This window comes from Phaethon aethereus (genome assembly GCF_964289735.1).
Source record: "Phaethon aethereus genome assembly, chromosome: Z".
Lineage (NCBI taxonomy): Eukaryota > Metazoa > Chordata > Aves > Phaethontiformes > Phaethontidae > Phaethon > Phaethon aethereus.
In genome coordinates this window covers 68,158,533-68,179,577 of record NC_138577.1, presented here as the reverse complement: position 1 = coordinate 68,179,577, position 21,045 = coordinate 68,158,533, and positions in this window count along the sequence as shown.

Genomic DNA, 21,045 nt, shown 5'->3' with positions numbered 1-21,045 from the left:
TCGGTTTTAGTCTGTACTTTTCTTTTATGAAGTCTTATTTGGTCTGTTGACTGACTTTTGATTACTTCCATATTGTTCTGAATTGGCTTAATGTCCCTAAAGACTTTTCCCACTTCGTGCATCACTTTATCTTTGTTTCTTTTGTCTCTTGCTACTTGCATATAAATACTGACAACATTTTCATTTGTATTTAAAACCTGCAGATACAATGGAGTCCCCAAAACTGATTGGTTCAATTTTCTGATACTTAGCTTAACATTATAATTACATATACTCTTTAGGGAATCTGTTTTGAATCAGCTCCTTACGACAAATGTAAGTACAGTATTCTTCATAGAGTAGCAAACCCACAACATTAAGAGAACAATCTGTGAGGAAAAAACCCAGTTTCTTCTCTCCTGACCTGGACAGAATTGCTGTTTTCTTAGGCAACACACTTCACAACAGAAAAAAAGTAACTCAACTGACATTTTCGTTGGTGTTTTTTGTTTTTTGTTTTTTTTTTTATTGGGCCTGACTTTGTCCCATGAGATGGGTGTAGTGGATGGGATTTTAATAGGATGAGTTTTTTTGTCCTTTATGCACACTTCGGTGAAGTCTACCTTTACGCTATTTCCTGCTAGCAAGGGCAGAAATACTGCTCCCTCTCTTTAGTTTACTGTTCCAAGGTTATCCCTTTGCTCCTCTCTATGTATATTTTCTCTGCACTTCATAAGTTCTGGTATTGCTCATTTTTCAAGAGACGGGTCAGTTCTAAGGCTACATTAGTGTTACAAAAATATTTGCTTTATGCCGCTCTGATTTATGGGGAGACAAGGACACTGAATATCCAGGGATACATGATAATGGTTCTGAACAGTAAAAGAAGAGTAAAGAAGGAAACTGCATATGAAAACAATAATAAATGAGGGAGTGATGAGGTATGCTCATGTCATATGGAAGTTTCAGGTTTTTATTGTGTTCACATACATATACTCTATCAATGACAACAGGCTACATAGGGAGAGACCATACCGTTCACAAAGAACACCCATATAAGAAAAGTGCTAGAAATAGGAAGTAAAAATTCAATGTCCCTGTCCCTTTCCCTCCTTCCCAAACAGAAAAGCTGAAAAATGGCTTAATTTTAAACAAACAATAATTTCCATATTTTGTGTTTAGTAGGTAATTCATCATATATTTATAATTAAATGAAACCAACAGTTCAATCCACTGAAGCATCATCTACCAAATTTCAAGGACATTATTTAAGAGGTTGACCTGAGTGCCATATACATCTGTCCTTGATGACTAAGCCTCCTAGCTTTCAAAATATTGTGCTTCCATTATTTTAGTAAAGCCCTGTTTCAGCAGCTCCCAGATATATGTCCCCTACCTTAAGTACTAGACTCAAGTTCTGGAAAAAACAGGATTTTCTTTTCTTTTCTTTATAGATGATTGTCTTCAGCTCCCTGGCCTTCTGCAGGATTCAGTCCTTATCCTTTAAGTGAATCAGTCAATCAATAGCTATTTGGGAAAATACAGCGTTTGCCTCTGTCTTTGAATTGTAATCCTCTGAGCACATTGAAAAACTCTTGCATTCTCCAGGGAATTCAGCTGCAGGATTTCTGGAAGCCTCCTCTCTAGCAGTAATAAAAAGTCTTCCCTTTCTTACTTTTTAAGTAACGCAGCTCTCAGGTTTGAGTCCAACTCCATTTGCAATATGACTGTTAAGTGGTATGCCTAGCTAAGTAATGAAGTTGCTCATTTTTTCCCTCTACTTTGAGAGGCTGGCAACAGTTTCTTCCCACTTCATTCAAACACGAGCCCATAACCAACACTCCAACACTGTGCAGATGTTCCTGGATTTCAGCTTTTTAGGACAGGTCGTTAGCTATTTTTTGTCAAAATCTTCTTGGTACTACCACCTGGCCCAAATATTTTCTGCTTCAGTAGTATGAACTTGTGTGCATATACCACAGTGACCAATGGCAAATCTGAATTTGTAAACTCTGTTTTATATAAAGTTAAATACTTCTGTTGCAATATGAGTAGTTTAAGGAAGTGTATTGAGATGAGATACCTGTAAATCCCATAAAACCTTTATTTTTAATGAGGTTTGGTTTGTGAGTTGCTCATTAGTAAGATGAGAATAGTCTTCTACTAGGAGAAGCTTGGGTTTGTACTTTGTATGCATTCTCTGTGCAATATTTTCGTCCAAGGAATCAGAATAAATACTAAACAAAGGCTTAAATAAATCTCTGAAATACATTTGATGCCCATAAAGATGAAATGCTGGCACTACTTAGTTAAATGTTTTTATAGTCTACTGGAATATGGAGTCTGTAGGCAAATCCTTACCATTTGATTGACATTATGGAGGACTCATTTCCAAATCACGGAAACCAATCCTAGTTCTCAGGGGATCGATGGAAAAGTTTACATTTTTTACCACACTCTGCCCTGAACAGTTTCTCTGGTCAGTGCCAGGCACCAGTAAAGCTCCAAAACCAACTACCAGGTTCCCAGGCACAATCACCAACTCCTGAATACCCTAGGCACTTCAGTATGTAGTGCTGGTGAAGATATGCCTCAGAGTTGCCCAGCTTTGTACATTGTTCACTAAAATCAGCAAATTCAACAAAAACTTTCAGCAAATCTGAAATCAAGTGGGTTTCACTGCACTTGGAATTTTGTCATTGCAGGTGTGGACAGCTCTAATACAAAGGCTGACGTTAGTCTTCATTTAATATTATGGTACTATGCAATATGGAAAAAAGAAACCTATACATTTTAAAGAAAGGGGCTATTTTTGTACTCTAACAGAGGTAAGACAATGCTGGAAGACCTAACATTTTGTTTGAGTTATCAAATATTTACCTAGTCCTTCAACATACTGTTGTGGGGTAAAGAATATTTTCCAGACTGGTTTCCATGACATTGCTACTCATTATTTTATTGAGATTTATTAGTGTATCCTGCAAAGCTCTAGAAAGAAAGTATGCTAATTTACATCTGTAAGAGAATTAACATGATGTTAAAGGGATCAATTAGTTAATCGTTAAAACACTGAACTGAAAAGGCTTAGGTATGGAAGACCCTCATAGGATTTTCATGGCACCAAAAAACCATGTATACCTAGCACAAAATTACCATAGCTTATTTAGAAACACTGTGCCTTTACATTTTCAATGTATTGCCTTGTTAGTGTAACGTTAGGACTTGAACTATGTGAACTCTTTTCACTGAAATGCAAAACCATGCAAGGCACAGTAGGGCTGAGGATTTCAGTGCAAACTGAAACATTAGGACATTCAGAAATCTTCAAGGCTGGGCTGACGCTACCTTTTTCCCCCCCTTAAAATAAAGTTTTAAAACAGACCTTTACCCGCTCAGGTTGTAGTTTCCTAAGAGGAAGCAACATGGACATGGTGGAGATTACACGGCTGCTGTTTGACCCTGCTCAGGGCTGCCTGTGTCAGCAGGACACCAAAAGGCCATCATGAGACTGACCTGTGCTGTCACTCTTACTGCTAAGACTGATGGCTGAACAGTGTGCCCCTGTGAGAGATATCCTGGAGAAGAGTTGCCCAAACCAACACAAAGGTAGCTTGGATTGTCTGGTGTGAGTAACTTCTCATCAAAACATGGGAAAGGTTCCTTCTCTTTTTTGGAAGAAAACTCCCATCTCTCTCTGTATTTGTCCAAAGGACACATGCTGCTTTTCTCTCTTTTCACGTCAGCTTGATATTTAGTGAGCAGAAAAGAAGGGAAAGAGTTTACCACCCACACTATCATCATCGCACAAAATCTTCTTGCCAGTCTGAGATATAACCCACTGCTCCTCTTCCTTCTTGTACAGCTGAGTATTTGCCATACAGCACTGTGCTACACTCGACTCAGTTTTGGGAGAAAACTTAGTAAGGGTATGTGTTTCATTAAAAAAAAAGAATTTCATTCCAAATTTTCAGAAGCAGAGGGTAACTGGGTGGTCCTAATATTTTATGAAAGGAGGCTGGGCAGGGAGTTGAAGCTTAAAGCTCCTATGAATTCGTCACTTTTACACAGCAACATTTTTACCTTACAAGTACCAGTTTGGAAATTATAGAGCCATATCAACTTTCTCAGACCTATTACATCTAATAGTTAAGCACAGATATGAACAATGAAAAGAGAATCATTGGGAAATTTTTAAAAAATGACTTGTTTTCCCTCTAAAATGTACAGCATTCTGAAAGTTAGACCCTTTCTCCCCTCCCTTCCCCTGTCCTTCAGAAGGAAAACTCCTAATATTAAAGCTGGCTGACAAAGATCCTTTCAAACACACTCCGATGAAGCCACATGAATGTACAAAGATGGTGTGTATCTAAAAGCAGAACTGACTCCTATAATAAGTCTGCCTGCTTAAAATTTGTGAGCTATTTTCATGGAGACAAAATTACCACAAGCACACAGTAGCTCATTTCCTAAATGCAATGATGTGGTTATTTGCCATAACGGCCACAGGCACTGCATCAGTCCACATTAAAGACTAAGAGGTTAATCATTTTGAGTTTAAAAGAAGAAAAACCTGACCAGCTTGCTTTTGAGTTACAGGACTGTAAAATGCATTTGAAATCACCAATTTCAGTTTTTGTGGCTTTATAACTTCTAAACAGACACATTTGTATTTATGTATTTATTTATTAAATCTTTTCCTGCCTGAGACCACATATGCTCAGTATATGTAATTTTATAGGCCAGTTATGAACTTCTATAAAAGAGGTGTGAAATGAAAATATTGACAGCTGAGTTTTCTGGCACAATTATGACATTCTTCAAAGTAAAGGTCAAAACACTGAAAATCATGGATATTCCACAGCTCCAAAAATAAACAAAAACATCCGAACAAATGTTAGAATTTTCCTGGAGGTTTTTGTATTTCTTTAGCTCAACCACTTTTAAATCATGCCATTTCCCTTGCCAGACAGGCAAATGGTCTCATTTGCTTGTCTTCCTTTCCACTGTTTTTCAGAAATATATAGAAAGGACAAAATCAGGAAACAAATAAAAAATGCTCTTGTTGAAAGGAAAGCTGGAACACACAGATGTGTGTGATTTTAGGAAAGCAAAGGGCAGAACCCATTTGACAAGTTTTCTCCAGGACTAGCAGGGAAATGAGCACAGCTGGGAGGTATGAGCTGGCTGAGAAAAAAATCAGAAAACTACAGAGCACGGACAAGAAACTACACTCAGCAGCAAAAGGCCAATGGCAAAACGTTGCAATAATGTAAGCGAGGTTAGTGCCTCACCCTCTAACACTCTCAGATTTGCCTTCTAGCTTGGGGAAAAACCTGATCACTAGCAAACAGCCTGGGTGTAGGCAAGGTCTGTGCAAGGAAAAGAACAATAAATCTTTCCCTGCCACCACCTACCTGCTGGGAAATGGAGACTTCAACCACAAAATTTTCCCAGCTGTGGGGCAGAGCATGCTCCATGTGCAGAAAACCCTCCTATGGCAACCTATAGAGCCATTCTGTTCCTTCCCTGTAAAATGGAGGGCAACACTCTGAGCAGTAGGACTGCAATGGAGATGTCACTGGGGTGTGTGGCAGGGAAGGCACCAGTTTGGAGGGTTATTCAGAAACTTCCTGTGAATATTTATGTTGAACTATCACTTGAAATGAAATCCCAACCCAAATGAAGTCCATGGGATGTTTGGCTTTAAAGGGTAGCGGGTCAATAGACCAAATGAACTTTAACGTGGACCATGATCAGTTCAAGAGTGTTTTCCTGGAAAAACATGGGAAGGGATTTATCAGCCCGGGAAATTCCTCCCAGTTGCATGCTCAGCATGGCCGGAATTTCATCCCTGGCTCCTTGCCATCCCCATGTCAATGTTTGTATTTCTTTAGTTAAAATTGTTTAGGGCACAGTCAGATGTGCTGTGGCTACAGCTTAACTTGATTAAGAGGTCACTGTCCTCATCTGCTCACTCCCTCCTCCGTCTTGCTCCTGCTCCCTCAGTGATGCCAGCACAACTGTATAAGCAGTGATATCTTCACCAACTTCTGTGACAAAAAGCGTTACAATAAAACAAAAAGCATGAAATGTATGCAGGTTAACACAGGTTATTCTCAGCAGTTACAAATGCAGTAAAGCGAGGAAATCTGAACCAGCTGAGAATGCGCAAATGCAGTCACTCATCTCCTAACCCAACCAGCTGCAGCACAACCCGTGTGTCTGGCTCTGTCCTTTCACCAAGGGCTTAGCCTGATTTAACTAGGAGCAGTGTTTTCAAGCGATGTAGTAAATTCAGAGATACTGCGTGGTGGTTCTGGCTTTGTTTTAGCGTAAGTCATTTGAGATGTGAGATTTAAAGTGGAGTCAAATAAGCCTGAACAACAGCTTGTGTGGTTTTGAGTGGTGAAACAGAGTACCTAATGTATGCTGTTCTTCCTCCCCTCTGCCCGTGCTGGGATGCATGAGTGCATAACCCACACAAGAGAGCAAGGGACACCCTGTAGATAATTTCAGCGGGAGAGAACACAGTGATTCAGGTGGTCGTTTTTGTTTCTGTCACCCAGTACATTGCTATGTGAAACATGTCTCAGGTAATACCAAGATCCAAGTCTGAAATGTGTTCCAGGACTCGGAGATAGAAGACGTTACAGAACATAAGCAGGGCCTTGAAATCTGTCTTTTGTTGCATGAGTAACAAGCCCTAAACAAGGATCAAGTTGGCGTCGCTCTGCTTTTTTGCTCTCTGACAGAAGAATTTCACACAGAGCTTGAAGTGTAGTAAAACATTTTACTAGGTAAATCAACAAGCAGAGCCATTAGTCTAAGCTGGAGGAAATAAAAACAGACAAGGTTTTTTGAATCAAGCAGGCAAAGCTGAAGCCAGGAAACAGTTCTTCAAACAATAAAGTCCTAAGTGCTTTGATGAATATTTTTTGAGCGCAGTCTGGAATCTAAAGATCACCCAAATGGAAAAAAAAATTAAAAGCATTATTCAGTGTAAAGACCAGATATGATCTACTAGTCTTCTTGTATTAAGATAGCCTGCAGCTGCTTGCACAATTGTTGAAGACAGCAATTATCAGGAAATTATCAGTACCTGGGAAACCAAAATTGTCGCGGAGCACAATGTGTAAGGAACTATTCATCATTTAAATACCACCTGTGCCAATAGTCTAGACACTGCTGTAACATCTAGTACAGCTTCTTTGGCTTTAGTCAGAATGAATAACTCTTGCTAATCTGTCGAAAGGATCTCATGGTCCTGCATGAAGTTAGAGGAGGTGCCAAAAATTGCTGGAAAAGAAGGAAAAGATCATTATAAAAGCCCTTTTAACATAGTTTATATATTAATTTTCAGTAGTTGAGGAAAAATGCTTGTCTGACAGACCTGAAAACAAAAATCCTCTGTTTAGTTATACAGCAGATAAAACGTTACCAACCGCTACCCAAGATCCGCTTTACCTGTTCAGCATCACTCTAACCTAATGAACTAGAAGAAATGATGGAAAATGCTAGACTGCTGCAGGAAGGGCCCTGAGTCCCAGATTGGCACACAGCCTTGGTGTCAGCTTGGGTCTTGGGCTTTTTATGAACACTCCTAAGAAGAATGCCAAGAGGCTGTGGGTTCTGGTTTGGAAGGGGACCAACAACCCACTCGTTATGCACAAGCTACAGCAGGGCAGCTGTTGTATGGAAATGACTTTTAGTTAACAGGCGTAGTTGACAGACTGCAACAACTGGCAAATTATTTCATAGGTCTGACTGAGAAGAGAATCTGAGGACAGTTGATGAATGACAAGACGGAACAGCAGGTGGGTTTTCACTCTGATTGATCCTTTCATAAGGCAGATCCTTAACTGCCCTTCAGTAACTCATTAAGGTATATACCACAAGCTGATCCCGTTTGACTTCAATGTCAACTTTAAAAAATAATGAGTAGAGGTACTCTGAAAGAACACTGTAAAAGACCTTAAGTGAATACTGTGCACAAGAAGGATAGTATCTCCAACTCTGAAAGATAGCATTTGTACCTCCAAATGTTTACAAATGCAATTATTTAGGGTAGCAGTAGAGCACTTCCAAAAGTGAAGGCAGCTTTTCAGAGTTGAGCTTCCTGCTATGGCTAATAAACACGTGAAAAACAAATGCCTTCTCCTTTCCACGTCCTGTGTTTCATTCCTTGTTTCCAGCAGTATGCAGAAGAGTGTAACAGATCACCACGTTTTGAGAGTCTCCCTTTAAGACTTTGCAATCCAGAAGGTAAAAAGAGCGAAAGATTCCAGTCATTCTGAGATTGACCATAATTGAGAAAAACTGAAAAACAAAGTGCACCATCTTTGAAGTTCAAGAATCCATTGCATGACTACTGGTCTTAAGTGTGGGGTTGCCTCCGGCAGCTGTGACTGTGGTGGCATTGGACTATACCAGGATTGAACTGTTACAGAACAGACATTAATTCCCAAAATGACAGGTATGTGGCTTGCTGATGTGCTCTAAGATGCGACATTGAGAAAAAAAATAAACTAGAACAAGTTAGAATACACTTGAATGAAAGGAAAAAAAAACCTAGTCCTAACCTTTTAGTTACATTATACTCCATGAGGATGTGTTAGTCAATGTAAACCCCAACAAAAGAAAAATCCTTACCTCCTCCTCATTAAGCAAACCCTGCAACATACAACCCAGCTTGGAAATTTCACTCAGATTCATCATCTTCAGCAAATGCCACCAAATCCTTCTTGATGATGTCTGGAGGGAGAAAGAGGAAACAGACAAGCTAAATATCTGCAGGAAACAGGGCAAATGAAAGGAAGTTGCAAAAAATTCATTTACCTTCACTGCCAAATAGGAACAGATGGTTAGATCCAAGGGGAGATAAACATTAAAGACTGGAAACCAAGCAATTCTTCCTGCCAGCTTTCAAAGATCCAGTACAGCTGAAAAATCTAAGAACCATACAACAGCAATGTTAAACAACAATAAACAAGACTATAGGGCAGGTAAAATGGAGTGAACATGCTGAGCAGAGGGAGTTGAATGCTTTCGACAACAAGTCCATGAAGGGTTCTTGAAATCAGATTGCAAGGATTTGCCAGGCAGAAAGAATTCAAGGGAAAGGATAAAGAGGAAAGGCAAATTGTATGGTAAAGTGTATGAAGCAAAAGCAGTCTTGTGTTGAGATACTGAACAATCTCAGGAAGTATTTCAAAAATCTCAGTTGAAAAATAGGGTCATTTTGAGTTGCAAGGCAGCGGATAACTTTAGAAAAACTCGAAATCTTTTTCAAATAAGCTCTCTAATGTAGATCTACAGACAGTAAAACATAAAGAAAAGCTGTTTGACAGTGCAATACTTGGCTCCACATAACATTTTTCAGGCCCCTTATGCGTAAATGTTGGCTTCCTGCTACTAAATTCTTCTGGCCCATGGGGGACAGATGTCATAAAGGAAAGGTCCACATTTTTCAAGGTCCTCACACAGCTGCCAATAGCTCAAAGAGCAGGATTTATGTATCAGAGCCCTCCCTCTAAAAGCTCATCAGATAACCTGAAAAGCTGCCCTGGAAAGCTCCGAGGGTATTAAGAGGAGATTGTACATTCAGTTGGAAACTTGACTTGGCATTGAACAGCTGTAGCTACTGCTTTTTTTCCTCCCTTTTCAATTGCATTGCAGTCCAAAGCAGTTACGAGTCCAACCCTGGGGCAGAGTCCAATTGTACCAAACAGGAGGGAGGTCTCAGATCCAGCCTGAAAGGCCTGGGTCAGCAGCACCAGTGAACAGTGCCACTCGAGCCAGGAGTGGACACCAGCAGTCCCTCCGTGAAGGACGGCACTAGAGCATCATCAGCACACGACATGCACAGTACAAACACTTGAAAAGGAAAACAGGAATGTTTTCACAAGGTTGCCATGTTAATTCTAACCTTAACATACACATCTCATCTTTTAACTACACCTTATTTGACTTTGTTAGATTATGGACGTGCTTTAGCGAACACACACATTTCACCTGAGCCTGAAAGAGCCTTCTAACTCATCAAATTGAACTAGAATAGTTGAGACATTTAAAGGTTGAGAGAATAGATAGGAGGGAGACATAAATACAGTGTAGTTCCATAAGTCCTTCCATTTCCCTGGCTAATCAACTTAAACAGTTACAATTAAAGATATGCAGAGGGCTTCTAGTCTAGCTGCTAGAGTGAATACCACGATACCTTGAAGGTCTTAAATATCTGTAATTGGAAAACAGACCCATGATAAATGGTAAAAGTGCAATAAATATGTCCCACATGCTCTCATTCCCAAATGAGATTTTCTTCTCCACCTTAATTAAGAAAATGGCCAAACTTCAGCCAAATGGCCTCTCCTGATTCTAGCATATGTCCCTTTCTCCAGGTTCCTGACCCTCCTTTTCAAACATGCAGCTGTGCTCAGGCATCAGGAGGTGCTCAGGGGCAATCTCGGTGTCCTCTTGACACAGATAAATTTTCTTTTATGACTAGTGAGATCACCATTATAAATGGCAAAGACAGGATTTCAAATGCCTTCTGTACCACTGTAATGCCACAGCAAATTGACCAAGAGGAGCACAAGGCAGTTCTCAGTTGTTGTGCTCAGGAAGCTTTTCTCCTTTGCTCTACAGCACCTGGAACCCCCTCCTATTCTGATACCCATTTGTTTCATGCTGTCCTCCCTTGCCTTACGAATGGTTATAGGATGAGCTTTGACATTGTTGCCTGAGCAAAGAGATCTTGACAGGAGTTAATATGCCTTGGTCAGAGAACAGATAAGCTCCTCCACCCCTCCCTGCACGTTGATAGAATGGCTGGGAATTTAACACCTCTGTGAAACTAGCATCCTCCAGAGTCCACAGTAATATTAAATATTTATTTAACAATACTCCATTAAGTTTCTAATGAATATAAATTTACTAAGCAATCAAAAGTCAACACCAATCCTTGCAAAATTATAAGGTAAGAAAAATTTGTCTGGAATCACTGGGATAATGTAAACAAGCGTTTCTTCTCTAAACATTCTTCCCTCCTCCTTAATCAGATTTTTGGCAATTTTCAGAAGATCATGCACTCTTCACTAAGTTATGGAGACTGTAGACCAAAGCATAAGAACCATCAGCTGAAATGATGGAGGACAACTTGATTTGCTGCCTTTTGCCTTCTTCCAAGGCATGATTTTTCCACTGAGGGCAATCTACCCTAAAAGGCTGTTCTTTGGTAGAATGGAAGGGGTAACCTTGAGGCAGGAGACCTGAAGTTACACTTGCTGTCAGGGAGTGTGACTACCCATCCACAAGCAGAGACGGAAAGACCTGTAACACAAAAAAACATCTGGAATATTGTGGTTAAAACTGATCGTTTGTAGTTGTTGAAGAAAAGTGATAAAGACAGGAAGTCTTGTCTTCTCAAAAGCTTGTTGCTCTAATATTTAAAACTTGTCTTCTGTGTTAAAGGTTCATCGTAATCACATACACAGACTTCTCTTTCATAATCACTGGAGACTTCTCCCTTTTCATTCTATGAAGGCCTGGCTGAACAGGGAGCTTTTGCTGGGACTCAGGGAAAAGAGGAGAGTTTATCACCTCTGGGAGAAGGGGCAGGCACCTCACGAAGAGTACAAGGATCTTTGTTAGGTCAAGCAGAGACAAAATTAGAAAGGCAAAAGCCCAGCTAGAGCTCAGTCTGGCCACAGTCATAAAGGATAACAAAAAAGGTTTTTACAAGTATATTAACAACAAAAAGAGAGCCAAGGAGAATCTCCATCCTTTATTGAATGTGGGGGGAACATTGTCTCCAAGGATGAGGACAAGGCTGAGGTACTTAATGCCTTCTTTGCCTCAGTCTTTAACAGCCAGACCAGGTATCTGCAGGGTATTCAGCCCCCTGAGCTGGAAGACAGGGATGGAGAGGACAATAAACTCCCCATAATCCAGGAGGAAGCAGTTAAGGACCTGCTACGCCACGTGGATACCCAGAAGTCTACGGGGCCTAATGGGATCTACCCAAGAGTACTGAGGGAGCTGGTGGAGGAGCTTGCCAAGTCACTCTCCATCATTTATCAGCAGCCCTGGTTAACAGGGGAGGCCCCACGATGACTGGAGGTTTGTCAATGTGATGCCCATCTACAAAAAGGGCTGGAAGGAGGATCCCGGTAACTACAGGCCTGTCAGCCTGACCTCTGTACCGGAGAAGATGATGGAGCGGTTCATCTTGAGGGCGCTCACAGGGCATCTGCAGGCCAACGAAGGGATCAGGCCCAGCCAGCACGCGTTCATGAAAGGCAGGTCCTGCTTGACCAACCTGATCTCCTTCTATGACCAGGTGACCTGCCTAGTGGATGAGGGAAAGGCTGTGGATGTTTTCTATCCGGACTTTAGTAAAGCCTTTGACAGCATCTCCCACAGCATTCTCCTGGAGAAACTGGTGGCTTGTGGTTTAGACAGGTTTACTCTTCGCTGGGTAAAGAACTGGCTGGATGGCCGAGTCCAGAGAGTTGTGAAAATGGTGTTAAATCCACCTGGCGGTCAGTCACAAGCGGTGTTCCCCAGGGCTCGGTTCTGGGGCCGATCTTGTTCAATATCTTTATCGATGACCTGGATGAGGGGATCGAGTGCTCCCTCAGTAAGTTTGCAGATGACACCAAGCTGGGTGGGAGTGTTGATCTGCTGGAGGGTAGGAGGGCTCTGCAGAGGGATCTGGACAGGCTGGATCAATGGGCAGAGGTCAATTGGATGAGGTTTAATAAGGTCAAGTGTTGGGTCCTGCACTTGAGTCAAAACAACCCCATGCAATGCTACAGGCTTGGGGAGGAGTGGCTGGAGAGCTGCCCGGCAGAAAAGGACCTGGGGGTGCTGGTTGACAGCAGGCTGAACATGATCCAGCAGTATGCCCAGGTGGCCAAGAAGGCCAACAGCGTCCTGGCCTGTATCAGAAATAGTGTGGCCAGCAGGAGCAGGGAAGTGATTGTGCCCCTGTACTCGGCACTGGTGAGGCCGCACCTTGAATACCATGTTCAGTTTTGGGCCCCTCACTACAAGAAGGATGTTGAGGTGCTGGAGCATGTCCAGAGAAGGGCAATGAAGCTGGTAGGGGGTCTGGAGCACAAGTCTTATGAGGAGCATCTGAGGGAACAGGGGTTGTTCAGTCTGGAGAAGAGGAGGCTGAGTGGAGACCTTATCGCTCTTTACAACTACCTGAAAGGGGGTTGTGATGAGGTGGGTGTTGGTCTCCTCTCCCAAGTAACTAGCGATAGGACAAGGGGAAATGGCCTCAAGTTGCACCAGGGGAGGTTTAGACTAGATATTAGGAAAAATTTCTTTATGGAGAGAGTGGTCAAGCATTGGAACAGGCTGCCCAGGGAGGTGGTGGAGTCACCATCACTGGAAGTGTTCAAAAAACATGTAGACGTGGCACTTCAGGGTATGATTTAGTGAGCTTGGTGGTGTTGGGTTGATGGTTGGACTTGATGATCTTAGAGGTCTTTTCCAACCTAAATGGTTCTGTGATTCTATGATTCTGTGAAGTGGAAGAGAACAATGCCACCTTTTGGGAACCGCCCTCTGGAAAGTCTTTTGGGAACCTTGCAAAAAGCCAAATTAGCCTCTCCCTTTTCGGAACACTTTTTTCTTCTGGGTTCCTTTAGTCTCCTCTGCTCCATTTTTATCCTCCTTTTATTGTAGACTGATCAACCCTACATGAGCAGAAAACTTTACTACTAATTAAGGATGAAAGAAAGCTATATAAAAATCAACAGAGGTGATTTAATTATTCTGAATAGACCAAAAAGGTAGAAGAAAGAGAAGATAAGGAATTCTGTCCTTATGGAAAGCCAAATTTTAAACAATTTATAGACAACAGAGCTGTAGATAAGCACTGGAGGGGCTTTTAATACCACCAAGACATCAGCGTTCAGATGACTAGTTACATATTTTCTAACTTTCCCTGAAATCTTCCTGTCTGCTGCTTTTCATGCCTAGATAACTTTAAAAGCACAACTCCAACTGCCCTGTGTGGACAGGATGAAGAACAGCGTCAGTGTTGATGGCAGTTGTTTGTTTGTTTTAAGTTATCCATGTAAGGAAACTATCTATCATCACCAGAGCAACCACGCGCAAACAAAGAACGCGGTCATACGTTGGCCTCCTTGAAATATAGCCCCATGTGTGTGTACACACACCATGTACACACATTCATCCCCCCAGCTTTTTTATGTAAGCCTGTTTGCATGAGAGAAAACAGCAAGGAAGCTGTAAGCACTGGGTAAAGCAAGTTTTTTTGGCACACAAAGAAAAACCTTTGCTGAGGAAACGCTCCGGCGTTGCCTTTGCTGCTGCCTCCCTCCCTTTCGCTGTGTGTCGGTTCCTCAGCCTCTGCTTTAGATTACATTAAAACTCGAGATCTGCAAATGGCCTGGGGCAGGAACGTGCTCGCGTTTCCTTCTGCTCGAGATTCAGAATTATAAATTAATCTACAGGAAACAATTGCTTGAGCATTTTAGAAGTGGTGTGGGCAAGAGTCCACACATTTCCCTTACTGTAGCAAGGAGGAAAAAAGGGAGGGAGAGAAAGGAAGGGAATAGTGGGCTGCTGTTGTTGCTGCTTTCTGCCACACCGTATGGATAGCGTTCATTTTAGCTTCTTAGCAAGGGTAAGCGTGATAATTGAAGATGTTCGTAGCATTACAGTACTAATGCAACTGCAGTGGAGTTCTACACTTGCTTCCAACATGATGAAATTATCAGCTATTTAACAGCCTTTTAATGCTATTCTGGCTGCAACACTTTAATCCATGCCATAATGCAAATGCAATGCCTGTCACACTTTTTTCTCTGTGGGCGATGAATAGAATTTTATACTGACTTCTACAAAACACTTTCTCATGGGGCAAATACCTTTTTCTCCCATTATAGAATTATTAAGGCATCTAAAAAATATATATTTTAAATCTGGCACCTGTTGAAAATATTTGGGTCATAAACTTGTAAAAAAAACACGTCAAATTAAAGATAGAATTACACTGGAAAGAAAATATTTTCTGTCAGCACAGCCTAAGTAAAAATACTTTTGATGTTTCCCACACCACAGCTTTGTGCAGGTTTCTTTATTTTGTGTTGTGTACTGTGTGAGCAGTATAATTTGACGTAGTGAGAAACCTAACAATTTTATGCTGAAGCAGATTTCTCAGAAAACTCTAGACAGTTTAGAAAGCTAATCCATCGCAACAGAAACCTCCAAAAGGAAGTGTAATAGCAGACAGAACGCATAACAGTTGCCACTTCACCTGACCCAAAATATAAACAGAGAAAACAATGAAGACTTTAAAAAAAAAGCATTTAACATCCTGCACCCCCAGCCCCTTCAGCAACTGGGGGCAGATATTCAAAGGGAATTCAGTCGCTATTAGGTGCCTATTTTCCCCAGTGATTTTGGGAGTCCTAAGTAAGTGTTTGGGGTCTCACAGCTCTGGTGCCTAGAAATTCTTGTTGAAGTTTCAGGGGACATAAAAAGCTTTTTTTTTCTTGTTAAAGAGACCCCACCCATGACATCAGCACCAAACTCATCCATTGCCTCCGACACTCTCTCAGACTAATACATAAAATTAGTTGTGTATTCTACTAAATTGGTAGATATCTTTTTGTTTAATATTTGCTGGAAAACTTCAAGTGGTAAGAATTAGATGGCACCAAAGGCATAGTGTTTATTCAGGGATTTATGTTCAAGCAAATGTGATTGAGGAAGGAAAAAGCAGAAAAATAAGGCCCTAAGCACCTAGGAAAACAACAATTAAAGTTTCTGGAGCAAAGCTTTGGTTGCATCTGCAATACTATTTTTGTTCAAGCAACAGTGAAGTTTTGAAATAAATCCCTTGAGCTTCCCCACTTACCATACTTTGCTTTGGCCCTCACAGTGGTTTTGGGGTACTTGAACTACATTCCTCTCTGAGGAAGCTGAGCCAGAAGTTCCACTCCACGTGCAAACCTAATGATGTCCAGCCTCTCTGAGTCAAAGATTGGTGCTTTGGACAGCTTTGAGACATGTGTGATGAGAATATTTGGTTTGAGGAAACAGCCTAAATTTAGTCTGACTAAAAGCCACAAACCACATAGGGAACAAATATTATGAACTTAACATCAGCTATGTGAATCTATTGCTCCACTCCAGTTGCATCAAATTACTGCTCACATAGGCATAGTCTCCATCCTTTGAAATATACCTCTTCCCGTCCAGGCCTGTAATCTCCAGACAGAGTTAACCAAGAAGCTTCTGTGTGGACAGATTTCTTCCTACTCTTCCACTGCAGTTTTTATTTGTAAAGTTGACCTTTTGCTTGGATGGACAGTTTTCCTTTTTATATCTGATGTGTACACCAGGGAATGCAATCAGGAGATTTCTATTGATTGCTCTCAAGCAATTTAGTTCTGGTCATGGTTGTACTGGATTTGCAATTATACTGAGGAGAGGTATTATTGACTCTGCCTAGTAATTACCAGGCTGACATCAGATTCTGCTATAGCTGAAACTAACTTACATCTCTCTGACCAAGTTACCATAATGAGATGCTGTTATTTTTTTTCCCTAAGCAAAAGCAAGCTTATCATTCTGTCTTCTAAGCAACATACGGAGGGAAATTTAACAGTGTTCCTTTAAAGAGAGTTATGTGTACTTACAGCAGAGAATACATTTAACTTCAATTAGAAAAGGTTTGGGGATCTGGGATATTCTCTAAGTGCTGGTATATTTGTAGAAAAGCAATGCCAAAGCGTATGCAAGCTAAGGGAAGTTAGATCAGCTGTTATTTGAAGAAATTTCATAGTATTATTTAGATTTCTCTGGAGGCTTGTCCTACATGTTTGGAGACACTGTTACCAGTTAAAATGCTTTAAGAATCATATTGGCATCCTTTCCTCCTGAGCCCAGTGATAGAAATGAGAAAGACTGTCAGTACTGGGACTTCAGACATATACGTGTCCCCTTTTCTCACACAAAGTGTAGGAAAAACACATTGTAGTCTGGAACAACCTTTTTTATGGTCATACCAGGACTTCTAAGTTCACACTGACATGTGCAAAGCACGTATACAATTTGCCAGGGGTAAACCAAAATAAATTAAACCTTCAGCTACAATTTTTGTGTCATTCACCGAAGTCCTCCACGTAAGATTAAAAAAACAGAAGCTGATGCTGCACATGGCTTTTCTGGTTTGTTTATTGCTGTTTGCTTTGCAGTTACCGACACAGTACTTCTGAGGAGCAATACTGGTATATTAAGAAGTAATCTCTAAGTCACTGCTCTCTTTGCACCCTGTCGTGTAAAACATTTGAGTGACTTATCTGCTGCCTTAGATGACCAACTTCTGACTAGGCTAGAGCACAGGCAGGTACGGGAGGAGAGTTTGGAAGTGGACAGGGAGTTAGAGGAAAGGTGCCACGTGACTGAAAACAGCAGAGCTGATCCCTACGCAAATCCAAACCAGCAACACCACTGCGGAGATGAAAAGGTCTGGCAACCGCAAACACATAAATGCACGTATCAATGACTCGGGAAAACTCTGGCTGCTTCAATCCCCCCCAGCCCCATTCTGTCAGCCGGGGTGCATTAGTGTACAAACATCTCCCAGCACCTCGTAAACAAGGCAGCAGCACCTATATCTTGCGTGCAAGTGCCAAGCTGTTTTGTTTGCTCGCTCTAGAGGTCAAGCTTTAGGGATTTCTCGAACGATGCAGAGATATTTGGTCTGTCAACAAGCAGAGCAGGTGGATCCTTCTGGCAGCAGCCCTGGATGTGGAGTGGGTTGTTGAGTGCCTTTCTGGAGCACAGGAAACTAGTGACAGGGACAAAGGAGGTCCTGCAGAGAGCAGCCCAAGAAGCAGCTGAGCTCCAAAGCAAAATTTGGCAGGCGTGTTTGTTATTTAAGTTAACTACAAAGGAAACCCCAGGGAGGGGGGAAATCTGGAGCGGAGCCAGCGTGCTCATGTGCTGTGCTCAGATCAGGGTAAGAATGCCATTTTCTGAATGTGTAATATATAGGTATGCGTACACAAGAGCACACACGCGCACACATACATAACTACTCGCTGAAGTTTCCTATGAGCCAGAACATTGCTGACGCCCTGACCCCGTATGTGATGCTGCCTGTGACATAAACACTGTTGGCGAGAACATCAGCGCCATGCATTGTGTTTTGTAGAGGACAACTTAATTTTGTTTCTAATGTGGCTTATGGTGCTTAGCGCTTCTTGCAGTGATAAGGTTTGTGTATTTTTCCTGCTGTCTCTGCACCGGAATGGGAACGACCAGACTTGGAGCTTCTCAGATTGCCCCGTTTTGAGCGTACATTCCCACAGACACCCATTGCCCGTACAGAAAGCACACTGGTGTTTTGCAGCTATTCCCTAGAAATGCCAGAAGTGTTCAGGCTGTGTGCATAATCCTCAAACCATGCTTTTTCTTTCTTTCTTCCTCTATGGTCATCTTTGTGAGTATGCACAGAAAAGCTGATAAGTCTGTCATCTCCTTGGGGTAACATTTTCCAAACCCTTTAAAATAGCTGTCAGAAATACCTTGAACAAGAAGGAATCTAGCTCTCATCACAAGCCAGTGGCTGTGTTCATACTAGCAATTTTCTTGCAGTAGCTGAACTGAAACACTGAAGCAAAGCAATCATAGCTGAAGTCTTTGCAGGTCTTTTATGATGGGGTGTAGCGGAGGGTGGAGGGCAGATAATTCAGATTTAAATACTTGTGTGAAAAACTCAAGCCAGTTCTGCTTAAAACTGCTAATGTAAACATATACTTCAAGATCTTTGTAATCTACACACTTCAGTTGCATTGGAATCCAAGGTCAATTTGTAAGTGCCTGTTTGCATTGTGGAAAAATAGATGAAGTGGCTGCTTCTTGTAATACACAACTAGCTGCTGCAGTATTCCTGGCAGACATTAAGCAGAATGGGGCCTAAAAATTCTCCATATTTTTAGTGAGCAGCAGCAGGATGTTTGTAACTGCTGTTCCAGAAAAGCAGTAAAGCCGTAAAAGGTTTTATCATTTAGACTTGTGGGACCAAAGATGATCACCAGCCTGTTTTTTCTCATAATTGCAATGTAATGAATAAAATTAACATCGTGTGATGTGTCTACACTATTGTTTCTCAAGTAGCACAATGTAATCTTGTTTGTTTGGGATTTTTTTGAACTCAAAATACATAGGTACCACACATTGCAATACTATGTCTTTTCCATGCTCTGCCTGAGCAAAGTTCTTAAAATTCATTTATGTTACCTCCAGAATTTAACATGATTGAAACTAATTTTACTACCATTGTTAAATGTACTGAGCTCACACGAAGAGCGATTTTCCAAGGCTCATAACCTAGCCAAATCAAATCCATTTTTTCTCTGGAACACCCAAAGCGCATGTCTGCCCATTATGATCTCTTTCACTGCCAGGTTTTAGCTTTCAGCCTCCAGCTGTTTTGGCTGGGGAGCTGCTTGACACAAAATAAATAAACAAATAAATGCAAGATTAAGATAGTGAGTAAAGTGTTCTCTCCCAGATCTCTTCTGCTTTCTAAACAGCTTTTCCACAGACTTGCTTCTCAGGAAATACTGCTTGTAACGCAGAGAAATAACCATCTGAAATGCATAGCACTCATTGTCATACCTGAGCAATTAAAAGTGTTTAGGCTAGTTTTATCACAGTCTACAGCAATGACAAGATAATGTCTTCATGCACTTTATGAAGTACAGCAGAGATACTATTGACATGATTTTACTCACTGTTGGTCAAAAATGTAAATAAAATATTCCTGTCTTTTTTGCTCTAGTGTCGCAGGATATCAGCTATGGAACAGCTCAATATGAATGCAAAGCAATTTCACAAAGGCAACTTGGAGCTGTGCAGAGAATTGGCTTCCTGACAACCTCTTTCTCTTCCTTCCCAATGTAATGCCAAAGTAACGGTGTTGAACAAAAATGGGACTAACTAGAAGATCTTAAAACCAGAGCAACTCAGAGGTTACTGCCACTGGCAAAATTGAAGGAAGAGACAAACTTGTACTTGCAAAGGAAATTGGTCCTAAACAGCTTTCAAAGCTAGGAGCTGGCCAAATTGCAAAGCATAGTTGGGAAGGGCTCTCCAGACTCTATTAACTGTTTATATGTGTCCTGAAGGTCATAAGTAGTTTTTCAGATGACCCTTGTCTCTACAGGTGGGTTTTTCAGTTAGAATAAGCAGAGACTTAAGATTCAGGACTTGCTAATAGAAATTAACACTGAAATTCCCTCCATTTCTTGTCAGACAAGAACACAACACGAGAAGCAGGATCTCAAACACTGAAGCCAGTAATCACATTTTTAGCATTCAGTTATACATGTATTTAATAGCAAAGGAGGTCCCCATTATGTAGCCAGGATTTTCTTCTAGAAGTTTCAGTAATTTTTACCACTTGACCAGTAAATCAAATTCTGTTCTGAGCTATGCCAGTGTATCTCCATTGCAACTTCGCTGCATGCCTGGCAAGATACACAGGCTTACATAAAATTCAGATCAGAATTTGGATGTGAGGATTTGTATCCAAGGATTTGGACACAGGAAAAAAAGAAAAAAAGAAAGTTAAATCTGCTCTTTGAAGTAATTTAAATTAGTTATGCAGACAGACATATACTTAAAGCTCCCCACAAAATTGTTGAATGTACTTATTTAATTGGCTGTCTGGTAGTCATCTATCAGATGTATTAATCTGATTTTCAAACTTACAGAATGCTTAACCCTTTGAAAGAGTTTCTTGTTTTGTGACCTAAATACATCTGTATTGTTGGGACAAAATGCTTAAAACAACCCGACAGGAGTCTGAACTAGTGGTTTTCTATCCTGCTAAATTAGGCTCCTGGAAGATTTCTAGATACAGTATTTGCAAAGGAAAAATACCATCCCAACCCCTCTGATCATCTCCTAGGAAACAGTCTGGGGTGGGGAGGAACTAGACAAAAGGGAATCTGAAAAATGTCCAATCTGTGTTCAGATATACTTGTACATACTTATCTAGTTATATAGATG